Below are 18,725 nucleotides of genomic sequence, written 5' to 3' on the forward strand. Positions count from 1 at the left end.
TTATCACGAACTGCTGCGCGAGATGACGTGAAAATTAAATCGTCTCTGTAAATTTGATCGTGTACAATTTTCCAAGAGGGATTAAAATTGAATAGTATATCAATGCGGGCAGGCAGGCAGGCAGGCGAATAGTTAACAGACTCGAGGAGAGAGAGAGAAAGGAGAAACGAGGTGAGGTGTTGAGAAGCCGACTGAAGGCATTGTAACGCTAACTAACTGGCTGCTCTTCGGCCGTCTTCTTCGCGTGCGTTCGTTCCATCGTGTCCGGCGTTTCGGTTGACCCGGCCTAACCCTCACGACGTCTATCCGCGTCGAATCCTCTACACGGCGGACGAGGTAGTTTATCGGCCGGAACGGTTCTCACAGGGCACTGGACTCACAGTACTCACGGTACGGCTGAACCTGACCTAACTCAACGGAGTGACGACCGATTGCCGCTAGAAACGCCAACAATGCAAGTTTCGCTCTTTGATGCCTATTGCGAAAGAGATTCGCGTTTATTATTCGCGAAAATGTAGAGGAGCTCTAAGTCGGGAAATTTTAATTAATCTTCTGACAGTTAGTCATTTGGAATTAAGAATTGATTGTTAACTTATAATATGAAATATGTGATAATTTTCAGTCAGTTTTATTAAATTTTTAAATAATTGCACATATGTATATCTATACATATATTTTTAGCAATTGGCGCAGGAAAATATATGTAAGAAATAAAGAATCGTTTATTTAAATCTTAAATTAATAGTTTAATAATTTAAAAATCATCGAATAAATTAGTAGAGCATTAAGTGAAATAAAAGTCTCGTTAATGAAGGCTTCTATTTCGAACTGGTAATGTACGCGAGAATCAAGGCTGATCGAGAGTCAAGAAAGGTCAATTGAAATGATTTCTACACACTAGATAATAAAAAAAACTAAGAAGATAAAAGAAATTAAGAATTAGTTATAGAGAATGTAGTTGCAACGTCATTACGTGGCTGTTGACGTCGCGTTGAATTAACTATTCATAGGTCGTTATTGCGTGCAACATTCACCGCTTTGCATGATCGACGAGAATTTTGTAATTCGCAATTAAATCGGGAGAAAGGATTGTAATTGCAGACTGTGTCATGACTTGCATCAACGTTGTTCCTCTGGCTTGTTTACCGTTTATATAATCTAAATGATCAAAGAGGAAAATCGCAGATGAGTATATAATTGCAGAATCATGAATTCCAGTTCAAAATTAACTCGTAAAATATTACTTTTCTTGCATCTGTGATTTTCATTATTTATCTTGCATATATATAAAGTTTAAATTAATATGAATATAATTTTTCTAAAAGATATTGAAAGAATTCTATTCGTTATTGAAATCTTCTTCTTCATAAATCATTTTTATATCTTTCTGCTTTCACTAAAGACATTTTTTTATGTAGGAATTTTTATGTTACTAGCAATTGAAGTTGAGTTGACGTTAATTAGAAATCTACTTTTATCGCGTTTCCTCTTATCTCTCCCAACATATTATTTATTATCAATATAAAGAAGTCGGATGGATATTACGTGTTGTAAAATTGAAGGGGAACGCGGAAAAACTCGGCGTTTCCATTTAGTGCGTTCTGTAAATTCCTAAGGGCACGTTGTGGCCAGCCACGAGACAACCGGCGCGATATGCAAGCAAGAAATAAAATTGATCTTCAAGACTAGAAAGTGGAGGCTATCGCATAAAAGTTAGAAAACGATGTTGCTCTCGGACGACTTAAATATTGATTTCTAGAAATATTTTGTGACATAAACAGATAAACGCACATATCGTTGAATCCAACCGTATAAAATGTTAAATAAAACAAAAAATAATAAAGATACGCGAAATAAATCGTTATTATTAAGTAATTTAACTTTAATAGTTGAAATAAATAAGTGTAATAATTAATTTTAAACTAACATTTGACACAAAATGTGAATATTTGTTTTCCATCGTATATTTAAATCATATACACATCTCACATACATTATATACAAATAACTAATTGCCTTTATCAATAAATGTGTAATGAGAATTCAGTCTCTCTCTCTCAACTTTTTCTCTCTTACTCTTTCTCAAAATATAAACAGATTTAACTTTGCATGTTTAGATTGTATTGTATAAATATATTATTGTATGTATTTATATAAATACACATTTGCCCCATTAAATATTATATTAACATATAACATAAATTCTAATTCATGAATTATTAGCATATTTAAATAAACATGTGTGCAATAAATTAACAATTACTTCATTACGAATGATACGATGAATCGAACCAAATCGAAAATGTGATGCATTTGCAAGCTAACATGGTTTCACCGTAAAACGTAAAAAGATTGTAATATACGTTTATCAAGAGATCGGTGATAAGTTGGCTTCGTGGAGGAGAGAATCATCGTCTTTTTTTTTTTTTTTTTTTGCTAACCTCGGCACGATGAAACTCTCCCTCTCTCTTGTGCCCTAGGTAGTATAAGGTACTCTTTGGCGGTTAGACAAACCGCCGAGGTGGCGCGTCGCAAATCGCCCGGCAAGATCCCCCAGGTGAAACGATGTCGCAAATCTTGGGAAGTAGATAGGTACCGCCGCGCGGGGTTAAGATCGACTCGGATTACGTAACGATCAGCTGGGAAGTTCCTACGCTGATTTATTTACGGATGTAATCTCCGGTGACGATGAAGCATCAGTCTACCCGTCCAGGGTTCGCATTAATACCGGTTCAGTCGTCGTAAATTCCGCGTGTTTTCAGTTAGACGAATGTAGCTGGGTGACTTAAGTTCCGATCCTCTCTCCGATCACCGTCCCGTTCCGTTCTGCGTTACGTTGTCGGAGTTACAATCGACCGGGAGTAGATCAGCCAATAATGGAAGGGTTCGTCGTTTTAACACGAGGGGAAGAACATCGTTTTACCCTAGAAAATATCTTCTACGCGAGACGAATATATTTCTTCACGCGATATGAGCCATGTGGGAAAAGCAAAAATACAATTGACCATGATAGCGATGAGAATTTAAATTATGACAAGCATTTTAAAAAGTTACGAAAGTTGTGTAAATTGTTTAAATATATATATATATATTTTTTTAAAATAATTTTTATCGATAAATGATATCGATATATAAAGTTAAATTTCACGTCGTATTAAATTCATCGATTAAAATTTCGAACGAACAACCTGCTTTTCTCCACAATTCCAAGTTAATCACCTTCAGCTCATAATCGAACAAAAACTTCATTACTTTGGTACGGAAAAATAACGACGCTCTTACTTGCGAGCAGCGACGCGGCGAGTCGAAAAAAAAAAAAGACCGGTAGACTGACACTTGACAATAGCTCACAAGAAACAGGGTGGTTTTATGCCTCCGCCTGGAATTCGCGACGGCAGCCTGCCACGCAGGATTTCCCCCGTGTCACCGGGTTATACTGTACTCTCTCTCTCTCTCCCCGATAACGAAAGCAAGAAGTTTCGCTTAACTTGTACGCCGCGCGGAAATTCTCCCGGCGGAATATCGTCGCGCGGTTTAACTGCGGGCGCGGCCTCGCAACTACGAAACTTTCGACGTGCCCGAGAAGAAAAGATTTTCTCTGAAATGCCCGCTATGACGGCCTAAACAAGACAAGAGTCCTCGCTGTCTTGTAATTTATCGCTGAAACTAATGCGTTCTCGGCATATTTCGCCCGAGTTTCGCCTTCTTAAACATGGATCATAATTCTGCGCGAAATTAAAATTCCGAGTAATAATAAAACATGGCTTTTTATTTTTAAAAATGTATGTATGTTACGTCATAAAGAATGAATATGTTTATGAGCACGAAAAACAGATTAGTAGCGAAAAATAACGAAAACGGAGAGAGACAAAATAAATATATAGGTATCAAAGTAAACAGTGGCGGAAAAAAATGTTTACAACTAGTAGAAAATTTTCAAACCTGAAAATATATTTAGCCACCTATGAAATATTTTATTTTACAGTTGTTCATATACATATGTATATGTATATGCACGCTTATATTGCTTTTGAAGTCGAATCATGTTGTATGGAGGATAGCCATTCTTTGAGCAGTTTTCGTCTTCATCTTCGATATCTCATCTCGTATCCGTTTCGTATCGAATATATAAAGAGACGTCACATACGTTTCGCGAATAAAGAATAGTCGCGGCCGTTTCTCTCGCGAATAAAGAGATATCGTATTCGTTTTTCGAATAAAGAGATATCGCGTGGATATCTCCGCGATGCGAGTGGTAGATGGTGCATCTCGCTTCCAATAAGCCGGCATCGTAAGCAAACTCCACAATATTACCTCCGCGGTGCAATAACCGCGAACCTGCGCGAATCGCGAACTTAAAGCGGTTATAATGGGAAACAGAAACTCTCGTAGCTGTCAACCTCACCTTTTTCATTTCCAACTTGCGCGCACCAGCGCGATATTTATTCTTCTGAGTTCTGGGCGAGAGAGAGAGATGCCGGCGGATATAGGGAGAAACGATAGCCGGAAAAAGTCGCGGCAATGTCCCAGACACAATTTCCGCCTTGGTTTTCCAGGAAACTTATTTTCTAATGTGTCGTCCACCTTCAGCCCGTTTCCACCCCTTTTCCACGCACGCTTCCGACACGTTAATTATCCCGTCCATAGCACGCATACGGACGGCGCGGAATGTCAAAAGAAGCTTATTACATTTAAAAATTCCTCGACAACGTCGAGGAAATTTCGTAGTTGTAAAAACGCCTTCTTGCGTGGAAAAAAGGTCGTGCGATCAATAAAAGCAATTTTGTTTTGTCATCTGTTAGAGAAAAATTCTAACGCAAATACATTGTCAAAAAATATCATGTATCATATCACCGATTCGATTAAAGCAGTGTCGATGGATCTCATATTATTTTTTAACAAACATTAGTGACGATAATAAAATTATAGCTCTGCCATTGCACCCTTCCATTATTGGCATTATTGCGGAAGTTTGTGAAAACGAGAATTTGACGAACGGACAAACGTGAAATACATTTGGTCCTTCTCCTTTTCCGGTACTCGTCTCGTTCATAATTTCTCTTGAATGGCCCTTGGGAATATGGGAATATGGGCATACGAGAATCCGCGGATCCGAGTAGGATTAACGATAGAAGAGAGACGGAGAGAGATAGATAGAAACAAAGAGAGAATAAAGGCCGGGGTATCGCCGTCAGAATATTTGTGGTGCTCGCTCGAAAACGAATAATGTAATTCGCTGTACGAGAGTTTCCATGCTTTCGGAAATTTTCAACGACCGTGGAAAGTTGTTGTCATAATTCTTACTTATACATTCGCATCATCATCTCTCGTACTTTCGACATTCGTTTCGGTATGTTACTCATCTTGATACTCGGCGCACAATTATTTCTATGATGACTCAATTTTTTTTAAACAACATTGATTTTCTCAATGTGCGTGAAATAATGAATACGAGGATAGAGAGACAAAAAAAAAGTAAAGAAATTAATATAAATTTAAAAAATAATATATACGTATATAATAAAGTAAATGATAAAAAATATATTTTAGAAAATAATAATGTTACTGTTAATTTTTTAATTTAAGCGTTTTGAAAATTATTGTATCAGGAATATATAATAAATATTAAAAATAATTTGCTCTATAGTCAAGTAGTCGTACAAATTACTTAAAAAAAAGTAATTAAATTGTGTAAATAAATAGTTTAAGTCTATAACGTTCTCATATTCTTTCATACACTTGTGTCAAAAATCTGTGTGTTACACATTGATGATATTACATCGGAAATCGGTAAATTAAAATGCACGGGACAGGACGGAGTGGTAATCCTCCTGTTTCCTTTATCAATCGGAGTCGGCTTGTCGATCGGAAATTAATCGCGACAGTTTCATCGTTTTCCGAGTCGATTATTATACGGCCGCTCTTTCTCCGGCTTACGAAAGACAATTTCCCTAAAGGAGCCATCAGGCCAAACAAGCCCAGGTGCAAACAATAGAGCCAGAAAACTGCGGAAGAAATCAGGCAGGCGAGTTTGAAAATGTTCCGAAGACAAACACCGTCGCGTGGGAGCTCTTAGCTCTTCTCGATTTTCGATCGTTCGAGCAGGAGAGTGATTCACCCCCTTGCAACAAAATCTAACAACTTTGTGCGATTGGCGCGGTAATTCTCGTTGCTCTTTTTCATTACTTTACAATCGTGGAAACGCAAGAGACAACTAAGAGTTGCATTAAAAAAAAAAAAAATCTCATAGAGGCCATGAGAATCAAATCGAATAAAAAACATCTTCACAAATTGTTTTTTAAGATTAAAATTTAAAGTAAGATTTAAACATAAATTAAGATTTAATTATGTATAATTAATTCGTCATTCTGTAAACTTTAAATATTCGTATCTTAAAGAAAAAAATAATAAAGTAAGTCGGATAGTAAAATATCATTCTATAAAATGCGATAAATCTATTAATATGAATCAATATGTTCAATCTCTTTATGAGTAAACATCTTAATGTTATTTATAAAGTTTCGAAATGTTATTTTCTCCAGAAAATAAAAGCCTTATCGCAATACGACTCGCCGTTTCAGCCATATAATTTTCAATCTCGAAGACTGTCTCTTCCCGCAAATCTAAATTCTCACCTCAGAAAAGTACCTTGCTTCCAGGTAGCCGCGAAATTGAGAAATCGGGAATCATTGCCGAACAGAATCGGCGCTCGAGCGGAAACGAGAGAGAGAAAGAGAGAGACGGGAAAGTGCGGGTGTCGATCGAAGGACGGAGAAGCCAGAACGGAAAGTAAGGCGCGGGTGGAAAAAAGAGCGAGATAGATTGAAGGAGAGTAGAGAAATAGGGGCGTCTGGTTCGACATCGCCGAGTGCACGGGTATTTCGAAAATTCGATAAATCTCGCCCCACCATTTCTCGTTCTTCTTTCCCTCCTCTCCTATCTCTCTCTCAGTCTCGCCGCACATCGACCGGCCGCGCGAGCAAGCGATGAAATTTCCTCGTCGTCCCAATCTCTCGTTATTCCCGGGGCGTTCTGGGTCGGGACCCGATATACCCTGGGCTTTCCGCCCCGAAAGCTCCTATCGCCACCCCCGCCCTACTGATCTGGCCTGAATCCACATTCTACCCTCTCCATCCCGTATGCTTTCTCCATATCCATTGCCTACCACTTATTTCGTCGTCAAATTCCTTTTATTTCTACGAGTCGATCTTAGGACATGACCTCGATGCTATAAAAGAACTGACCAGAAGCGAAAGAGAGATGATGAGATGGTTAATAGGCGCAAAGAATCGAAATTCACGATGATGTGAGGCTATGATGAGGAAAACACGGTCGCATTCTTTGTACAGAGGCAGAGATTGCTCGAAGATGCTCATGTGGGAGATCGGATAATTCTCTGTTAATTCTCTAAATAATTACAGTAAAAGTTTAAAGTGGATAAATTGATAGACCAATAGACGTAAAGTTTATTTTAAAATGTTAAAAATGTTTATCGTCTAAAGTTGCGTCTTGCCGTTCCGGATTTAAGTTGAGCGAAACTGAGGAAGAGTGAATTTAAAGTAATATAAAACTCATCTTTGTTCAATTTTGCTTCTTAAAACAAAGTGGCTTTTTTTACATATTGTGCGTTGACATGACGTGTAAAAAAAATATATATATTTTTTTTCTTATATGAGAAGAAGAACCATCTCTACACATATATGCGTAATTAATTTTAATACGCTAAATTTAATTAATATTTTAATTTTATTTCTATTTATTTCTTCCTAAAATTTGTCACTATTTGGCCGATTCACCTATTCATTTAATCGCAAACAGCCGCTTGTGCTCTCGTTCAGTAGGATCAACAACGTTCGTAAATAAATTGTTAATTAATGTGCGGAGCGTATTTTTAGTAGCGTGAGCGTACGGGATAAATATTTACGATGCTTGTAACTTATAATAAAAGGCGGCGGAGGGGAAGTAATATATCCGTGAATAAACGTCCGGAGAGCGCGCCATATGGCGGAAGATACTCTTTCCGACAAGACTTCGCGAAAGCGTGTTAATAATTCGTGGCGTGGAAACACGACGTGCTCGGCCGGAACTCGGTAGTCGATCGATCGCCGCCGAACTAATGCTCGTGGCTGTCTGTCGACCCTCCCCCTAATCGCGAGCCCGATTAATTCCGCCGTTATGTCGTACTTAATTTCGTATCTTTCAACGTATTGCAGCGGCGGAGTTGCAGCTCTCTCTAGCGCACTGACCGCGATATCGCGCGTGACAAGCTTGATAAACAGTTGCATCCTAAATTAGATATCAAAACACGACGATGTATGTTAGAATGCTAATTAGTGACATAAATTAATTAACGATTGATACACTATATTTAAATATACAAATAATGATATACTAATTATAGCACTGATATTAAACGCTAATTTAATAAATGTTGTGCAAATTCAATCTTTCTCTCTTTAAAATTCTAAAATTAACCGTATCATTCGTACATTAAAGTCAAATTTAGAATTCAAGCGATCATACACACAAAAGGTGCTGAAATCTTGATACCATCTTCTCCATTAAGATGATACGTAGAGAGATTTCTAAAAATAATACCTACATAAAAGTTGTATCGATAATGAAAACCGCGTATGATAGACATATGAATTAATAAGGTCTTTCAAGCCGATATATACGGTGGTCGATTGCCGGACAAATTGAACCCTCCAAGGATTTGACGCTGATCCGCGGATCGGCCTAACCGAAGGGAAGTTCCTCGACAAGATATAGCCGCTTTTCTCATTAGTATCTCTCTGTCCGACGAATTAATTAATTTGCCCGTATTACGGCATCGTGCTGGCGCGCTCGACACGAAGGATTATAATCTTGGTCGTGATTTCGCGAGTTCGCCGCCGCGGAAAACAATCCGACATGCCGGCATTTACATCCGCCGCACGATAAGATCGTTACGGCTGATTGGAATTTTCAGACGCGATCCGAACATACGGTAATCCAATTGTTCCGGATGCTGTAGTCGCAACGCGGTTCGCCGCAGCCTATTATTGCGCATTGATGAAACTGTGCGACGAGGAGGAGGAGGAGGAGGACGCCCCCATTAGCCGCGTTTACGGTTCGTCCGTTCCCCGCGTTCTCCGGTCCGCGTTATTATCGTCGAACCGTCGCGCGTTATTGTCATCGAACGTCGCGACGCGAGAACGAATAATAAATTACGAGCGATCGATCCGCCGCACGTCGGCAATACGTGCGCAATATGACGCGCGATGCGTCGGAATTTTTTCTGTTTAACCGAGTGTTTAATCGCGAACGCGAATGATGAATCCGCATTAAATCCACCGATTAAAAGTACCCATTCTATTTAATGAAGCTCGGATTTAGCAGTTTTTTTTCATTTTTTTCCGAATAAAACTTCTTGTCTTTTTTAAACTAGTATGCTAAAAATAATCGGACGAACATTTTACTGAATTGTATATTCAATTTTAATATATATACATCTGTATACTTCTTGTAATAAAATAAAATTTCGTAGAAAAATCAAACTTGATTTATTAACGATAGATTCGTCTACGTATTTGCAATCGATTTATTTTTAGGGAAAATTTCGAGGCAGATATAGATACACACATATCATATAATAAAATATGTGTAAATTAATCTACAATTAATTTTGATTTAGAATTAGAGAAATATGTATATTATAAACGAAAAGTTTTATCTCTGAAACAAATGAAAAATAGATTTTTCTTTTATATTTTGCTCTCTTTATGTAAAATGTTAAGTGTTTTAATATCGACACCAAAATTTTCCTCGTTTCCTCTGTTCTTTTCCACGGCTGATTTGTAAATTTTGTCGTAATTCCAGCTTAAATATAATTTATGCTCTTTACGTGCGGTGTATGTGACGCAAACCCTTTCAAATATCAGGATGATCCCGGATCTTGCGTTGCGCCTATCCCCATCGAGCTGCACGTTAATACCAATTAATTAACCGGGAATCCCTGAGTTTAACCCATTACTGCCCCTTAACCCACGGTCGTCGTCCTGACGCATATGTTCTCGAAACGCAACGTGCGTGCAATAATCGCGAACACACCCTTCAAAGCACATTCGGTGATCCCTCTCTTGATGTTCGCCAATCATGGACAAATTGAAACTGGTACACTTAATAACACCGCGGATCAACACTATTTTGCATCCTAGGTCGCATCGTGCTAGTGCAGCTTTCCGAATCTATTACCCAGATTTGTGTTACGCAAAATATCCTGTTAGTCTCGAGAATGTAAAACCGAATATTATGTCTACGAATTATCATCTATATATATTTTTCATTTCAATATTTACAATATTACCGATGTATTTCTTCTCTAAATAAAAATAATAAAAAATTATATAAGAGTTGCTTTTTAATATTTGTTAAATTACGGAACCATTTATTTATTGATCGACTTAATTAGTCAAACTAGCTCTGCATCAAAATAATTTGGTTACTTAAATTTAATAGATGAAAATAAATATCACGAAATTTAATTGATTCGATAAAATTTAAATTATATAAAAATATAAATAATTCTTATATTTTTTAGTTATACATATATGTAAGAAAAATCTACAATATAAAGTGTATTCATATAATGATAAGAATATTTTCTATTACAGCTAATTGCATATGAGTATATTAAAGTTGCAATGTTATGCTGGAATTAGAAGAATTGAAAACAAGAAATATCCAAAAAGTGAGATATTAATGAGTAAATGTGCAATGATATAAATACACGAAATTGCAATTCATTGAGAGATAATTACGTTTATTAGTTTTCTACAGCGTAAATATATTACTATCATTGTTGGAATATTCGAAAATACGGAAATCCAGACGATAATAATATTGTCATAATAATAATAATAAATAATAATCACTATTTTCTCATTACCTAGACTGTCTCTCTTTCTATATATACAGTTTGCTATGTTATCATATTTTCACACTATGAATAATATCATTTTCTGATTTTCCATTTCGATTTAGCATTTATTGTTGTGATTGCATTTGATTCTTTTTTAATAAAAAGTCAATCAGTCGACTGATTCGTTTTACCGATGATCATCCCTTTTTCTCGTTCCCAGGCTCGGAATAGAAACGTGTACACATAGGCGATTACTCATACGCGATACTCTAAGCATAGCCGTTATTAATCGTAATCCTCTGTATAGAATCGGTCGATTGATGGACGCTGGAATTAATCTACGATTCACGCGGTTACGTCTATCTAGCAGCTCGTATAGCAGCTATAACTGATTTAAATCGTCGTTACGTAGTAACCTAAATTCCACGTGGCGGAAATTTTCGGAAAATATCGTTCCGCGAGATTTTTATCACTCACGAGGTCAGAGAGCCGCGGTATATATCGATTGAAGCGAGACGAGGGTGTTTTTAACACTCGAAATGTAAAAATAATTCCTCTGCAGAAATTTTCAATAGACCAACGTTAGTGATATGCAAAGACGAGGATGGATGATCGCATATGAAGATTAATGCTGCAGTTAATTTGACAGTCAGAAGGATATTATCGGAGTCGTAAATTTCTAACTACCATGAATGTCAAAATTGGATTTTGCGGGATATTACAGATTGAAGCGGCAGAAAAAAAAAAATGTAAATGAACATTTTATCGAATGCAGAGAAAGGTAATGGAAGCGTATAACCGTCTGGCATGCACTTCGGCAAAATTTGACGTTAACTCCCGTTATATCGGATATCGGAAAATCAAACAATTTTATCCAATCACATTCTATGACTTTTCGACCTGAAGACCTTCCGAATCGAACTACCATTTGTCGATGAAACATCGTTTGATCGCAGAATGCATAGTCGATTCTGTTCACTTACAAAAAGTGAGAGAGAGAGAGAGAGAGAGAGAGAGAGAGAGAGAGAGAGAGAGAGAGAAAATTCCTAAATCTGTTGTCTCTTTCTTCAAACCATTCAGGAAATATGATTAAGTTGAAATCGACATTAATATGTTAAAATTTTCATATATAAAATTATCTTTGAATATTATATTTGAATCTTGTATTATAAAGCTATTATCTATATTTGAATTCTGTTTTAATAGAGATCATTCAAGTAAATTTTGAGAAATATTCTTCTTTTTTTTTAAATTTTATGATTAAAAATAAAAATTGATTATTGTGAAAGTAAAATAATTATACAATAATTTAATTTTAAGTGTTAGCTTTATTATTGTTGGTTAATTATTACTGCATTAATTTTTCAATTTATAAATATGAAATTTTTCAACGCTACTCAAATAATCACACTACAAGAAAAACGTCTTTATTCAATATATTCCCACACAATTAGCGAAAGTTTATAAAAAACAGTTTCCGAAATGCTATCACTATGATAAACGTCAATCGCGCATTGTTAAACGCAAGAACCGGCATGTGATGGTTAATTATCAACGAAGCGGTAGCGATCTCTCTCCAACTACCTCGACTGATCGATCGATCGATCGGCTCGTTGTCGGGCTCACAGTAACCACGGGACCGCGGAGGATCTAAGATCAGCGTATTAATTAAGAGATCGACGTCGGATGCGTCGGCAATTAGCAGGCAAACAGAACCGAGAAACGCGGAAAACCCTCCATTGAAGGAGATTATAACGGAGTAACCAAACTCGGAGAGATGCTATGCCGTCGAATGTCTTCGAGACCTGTTAATTATGGAAAGCTGCGTTGATTAATCGGAAGGGTAAACTCCGCTAAGCATATATCTTCATATCAAAGCAAATATTATATAAATAAAAAAAATTTTAAGGAAACTATTAAAGCTTTGCTAAGTAAATTACTTAAAGCTTACAAAATTGCTTTTGCACATAATAATAAAAAATTGATTTTTTTTTAGATAGAAAACTGATAATTAATTGAAATTATATTAATGTTATAAAACTGCTATTGGTTTGAATGTTGTTATTGGAAATTATTTAGAGATTTTTTTAAAGATTCTTTTGCAACAATTTGCGTTGATTGCTCCAGTTGAGCATTTTTTTTTTATTAGACACGTTTTGAAGATATTTTCGGATAAATCGAGAGATGCGATTTAAAACTTTGGTCGGTCCCACGATTCGTACTATACTCGAGGGGCCCGAGGCGATATTTGCGCGGCGCTACCGGAAGGGATGTCGATGGGCATGCGTAAATATATCAGCGCCGACCTTTCGCCGTGACCCTCAGTCACGAATTCCCGCATGATTGTATATAATAAGCAGCGGAGCTTTCATTAACAGCTCGGGTGAGGTTTTGTACGTCGGTGGACTTCAATACCGAAATCTCCATCGTGAACATATAATGCATACCTATTTATTTGAGATATTAGTGCAAGAAAGTTCGCAAAACTCAAAAGATGTTAAGAATAATTATTAAAATTCGTGACTACACTTTCAACAAAATAATAGATCCAAAAAAGTTCTTTTCGATTCTAAAAACTTAGAAATTCCTGAAAGATATGAAAAATCGCGATTTTTTTATTTTGATGTTAAAGCCTTTAAGTGTAAAAAAATTTCTTATAATGTGTGGAGCTATATAAAACTCTCGATAAAACGCCATAGATTTCCGAAGTTTCTCGATCCTAGAAACCTCGAACTTTTTGACACGACAGATGAAAAATCGCAAGAATTCTTTCTGTACTGATTCTTTAATTCCTTGAGTGTTAAGAATAATTGTTAGGACTCATGAAAATCTACTCACAACTTTCGATAGAACGTCAGATTTCCGAAAGAAGTTTCTCGATCTAGGAACTTGGAAATTAATATTTGAGAGTTTTTTCAGCAGAACTTTGTTAAAAACTTATCTAGAACTATAGAACTATCTTAAATCTTTTCTCAGAACTTCACGTAAAGTTAGTTCTCTGGTTTTTTTCAAATCATATTTTCTTTGCTTTAAATTAATTAAACAGAACTTTTTCTGGAAAAAAAAAAAAATAAATAAAAAAAATAAAAACGATTGAGAACTAGAATTCTTGAGGACGTTCAAGGCTCTGATAATTCTTCCAATTTGAGAAAAATTAGCCAAAAAATACGTCGTCTATTAGTTTATCGTTATTGTACAACGTATCAATAAGTCAATACCTTTAGACTTACGCATGTGTCACACTAGAAATTTATGAGCCGACTTATAATCTAATCTCAAAGCAGGAAGATTGTTTACCGGTGCATTCGCACACAGTGTTGCATGTGTAAATATCTCGAGAATGACCTCACGGCACAACCTGAGTAGTGCCGGCTCGTATTGGGGTCCGCACGTTTTATCTATATATATGTATAAGTGGACGCGATCATTAATTAATACCTTCCGGGACCGAGATGAGAAAAAGAGGAAGAGAGAAAGAAGAAGAGAGTCATGAATCAACGCCCGCCGTCTCAACGGTACGGTAAAGGCGCCTTCTCGTGTCGTGCTAGGGATCGCGAACGAAATATCTCGCCGCCACGGTGATGATCATCGCAATGATAAACAATGCGGTGCGATTATTAATCACCGACCGACCGATCCGACGCAATTAGCCCGAGCGAGTCGATGCACTCGTGTGAAAGAACTTTACCCACAACGCGTGCGAAAATTGCCATTGGTTTGTGTGTAAGGAAAAATCGCGTACTTTCTATTAATTTTAAATAATTATTTTCAGTTATTACTTTCCGTGCTACCAATATGTTCTTAATTAAGTTAAGCGACAAGTTCAAGTTTTCATTAAAAGACTTCACTTAGAACTGAGAGAGTAGGTTAAAAGTGAATATATATATAAAATATTATATTATTTGTTTACAAGCTTTATATTTGATGTGAAAAATCATATCATTTATTTATATAGAAACATTTTTATTTTCTTCTAAATTTCGAATAATTTCTGAGATATTCTATATACAACATATATACACACTGAAAAAAAAAGTTGTTAATTTGATTAAATCGTTCAACTAAATATTATTTTGTTAATTAAACTCTATGTAAAAAATATAGAAATATTTAAATTAAATACAACATATTAAATCTGACAAAACATGTATTTGATTTAAATACTTATATATATGTTCAATTAATAAAATAGTAATTTAGTTGAACGATTTAGTCAAGTTAACAATTTTTGTTCTCAGTGTGTGTGTGTGTGTGTGTGTGTGTGTGTGTGTGTGTGTGTGTGTATATATATATATATAATATATTGTATATTATATTCTATATATATGCTCATATTAATAGTATCGTGCATATATAATTATATCTCCAATAACACTACACCAATAATTGATAAACCATAATATATTGAGGAATGTTATTAGTGCGGAATGTGTGTGTATATGTATAATCGATAATAAAATTACTCCGCAATAACATTAACTTAACTAAAGAATATTTTATAATGAGTTAAATCAATTTCATGTTAGTCGAAAATTAACGAATCGTTTTATTTATACATCGTATTTTAAATCACCGAAAATCAATAATCATAACACTTGAAAGATTTGATTATATATAGATATAATCTGTAACACACATACGTGTGTATACAATGATCAATATATTATGATCATATTTTTGTTCCATATTCTCATGCATGCTCTCCTCTCTCCTCCGCCTCGGGGAGAATATCATATCCATAAAATCAATATCTGCTTAGTGAAAATAGAATTATTGACCTGATCAGTTAATTTAACTATAGTATCAGTTAATATTGAGCACAGTTATAACGAGCACGTGTGTCATATATCGCCACGTGTCACACTGAGGACGCGCTCTTGCATTATTAGATCGTGTACAAGGCGATATTAATCGAAATCAATCAATCGTTAAATTATATTCGAAATATGACGGGGATGATCCCTCGGTTTCTTTCATAGCCCGGCATCGTCGATTCGCGTATTTTATCACTCTTGTCTATCACTTAACCCTCACTCAATCTCCGGTCGTTCCCTTAATGCAATCGTGTTTTCACTGATCATCTGATAGTACGAGCGTAAAATTGCATCGACAACGATACAATTTATTTGATAATATTAGCGCATTTGTGACATATTGCTCTTAATATTAAATATTATATTGGCATCAGTATATTGTATTCTGATCTTGATATTAAATAGGTACAGATATCTCTAAAAGATATATATAGTAGAAAATTTTAATAAATATGAGCGCGTTAAATCTCTCATATACTCTCTCGACGATATTTTTATTCCATTTATTTTATTAGATTATTATAAAAGAAGTTTTAATTGTCACATGTGACACACATCTATTAAATGAAACGTCGCTGTTCTTTTACAGAATATAAAAAAATATCAAAGAATATCGAGAATTGTGGTATTCTATATTAAATGCATAAAGATACCGACATTAAAATTAATAAAAAATATTCAATAATAATACATGGCTAGAGGAACAATTCGTGATGAGATGTAATTACATGTACCTAATGGAACGAGTTTGAGAGGAAATAAAGCGGATATATTGCAACTTTCTGGCAACGATATTCTGTCATCTCATCGAAACGTACGCGAAAGCTGCTTTCATTGGGGATAAAATTTTCAATACGCGCAAAAATCCCACTGTATTTGAACCTCGTTGAATTCGTAAAAATCATATTTTTCGCAATATCTCGGAAACAATCAGTATGCAAATGGGAAAAGTGAAAAATACGAGATCAAGAATTTCCAAATGAAATACTTCTCGTTACAAGCCGGATATATTGATAATTATACGTGTGCAATATATTTTTTATAAAAGTTTTCAATGCGAAAATTTTAATTCTGAAATAAATTTAGGAAACAAATTTTCTCTATATATCACTCTGAGTATCATCACTTCTTCTACATCTAACGTTTTCATCCACCTTGTTAATACATTCTTAATTTTATATTAATGATTTTTGAGATCTTTTTCCCTCGGATCTAAATAAATCTCCTTATTGCGATAATAAGCGTGTAAATCGATTTGATTTATCGAACGAACTAATCGAACGCTCGAAAGGAACATTTAGCTAGGTGTGCTCGAGGCGAGCTAATCCATTTCCGCTGAAATGGCAAAAGACATAGTATTACGTCGCGAATCTCACAAAGCGAATCACGAGCCACCCTAGGTTTTAGATGTACCGTACCCGAGTGTTAAACGTCCGAAGCAGAGTTACACGTCACTGTTTACGAGACCGATAAATCTCAGAAGAGTACCATAAGTCGCGAATAGAGATTTCACATTTACAATGTCGTAAATAATATAAATTTATAACGAGATATATGCGTGATGTCGCGCAAAAAGGCGTCTATCATAATGTAGATGTAGATATGGAAGCGCGCGTATATATATAAAATATATTACCTATATATTCTCTCCTCTCCTCGCTATACGCGTTATTACTCTATAAATACTATTATCTACAATAGGATAGCCAGCTATATTTATCGTTACTTTCTCTATCGAGAGGACGATGACTGTCGAGATCGCAAATAAGAGAGAACGCGTTTCTATCTGCTAAACAATTAATTCAAAGTCTTGAAAAATCAATTAATGGAAACGATATCGCACGCGACGGCTATTGTAAAGAGAAAATCTTTATGTCTTAAGAGACATTATTCAAAATTATATGTTTAAAGCCTAGAGTATATAAATCTTAGTAAATGAATATCCGGATGGATCGAAAGAAAAGAAAGCATGGGAGAATCCGTTCTTATTCGCGCAGCGATCCAACTACCAATGAAATTGTGTTCTTCTATGAGGATTTCCTAAGTATTATTTTAATGGCGATGTACGATAAAATGCACCATCACGATTCCCAATCCCTGCGAGTACATACGGTTTTTTGAACGAACTGTCGACTCTATCATCTATCCCGAAGCCAATTAAATGGCCCGTTGTAACGTTTATACGCCACGCCGCTTACACGGTGTTTGATGCACGAGCGTGGTAATCGCATGGTGATCGCGATTAATTTAACGATCATGCTCTACGAAGATCGGGAAAGATTCTGATACATATGCGGGCGTGTGCTACGACGGGATGACGTGTGCGCGTGCATGTGCATGACTACTGAACTTTGCCATTTGATCTCCTGCTTCGCCCCGTTAAGTTCAGGGTTGCTGAACTCTTTGCCTCCAGCGTCGAGGAGATTCGGAAAGGCGAGTAGTGGGCAAATTTCGAACTACGTTTCACTAATCGATAACTAACTAATAATACTAATCATCGCAATTAATTATTTCATATAGAAATTTTCTATTATGAAATATTTCAATTTCTACATCGAGTTGAAACATTATTTTGTTCTTTATAATATTTCTGCATATAAATATATAAGATTTAAAATTTTATAAATAATCTATTTCGTGTCAGAATTGTAATATATGTCATGGAATAATAAATATCGTGTCAATTTTTAGCTATATAAAAATTACGAACAAGTATTACTTATTCAACCGTAAAAAAATATATTTATAATTTCTATGATAATTCTGTATGAAAGAGAAATAAGAAAAGACAGTATAACCTAACCCTAACCACACGTATACTAATAAATTCAGTAATGCAGCTAATACACAGAGTGCCTCTTATTCTCGAAATTATATTTGAATCATATGTTAGATGCTTTAGATTTTAGATTATTTGCAGAATGAGATCGCAACGCCATAAATAGTCATGATGGATAACTCGAATCTTGTAGATATATTTCTCTTTAGCAATCTCGTTATATAATTAA

At 35.5% G+C, this 18,725-nt stretch overlaps 1 protein-coding gene across 3 annotated transcripts in view; it reads right to left on the reverse strand.

Moving 5' to 3' along the window:
* Plexa (plexin A) overlaps window positions 1-18,725 on the reverse strand; it is a 254,934-nt gene that overhangs the window by 50,728 nt on the left and 185,481 nt on the right. The gene's annotated exons all lie outside the window — the stretch shown is intronic.

The sequence above is a fragment of the Prenolepis imparis genome, unplaced genomic scaffold (genome assembly GCF_030444845.1).
Source record: "Prenolepis imparis isolate NDT839.2.m4 unplaced genomic scaffold, iyPreImpa1.0 SCAF_5, whole genome shotgun sequence".
NCBI classification, from domain to species: domain Eukaryota; kingdom Metazoa; phylum Arthropoda; class Insecta; order Hymenoptera; family Formicidae; genus Prenolepis; species Prenolepis imparis.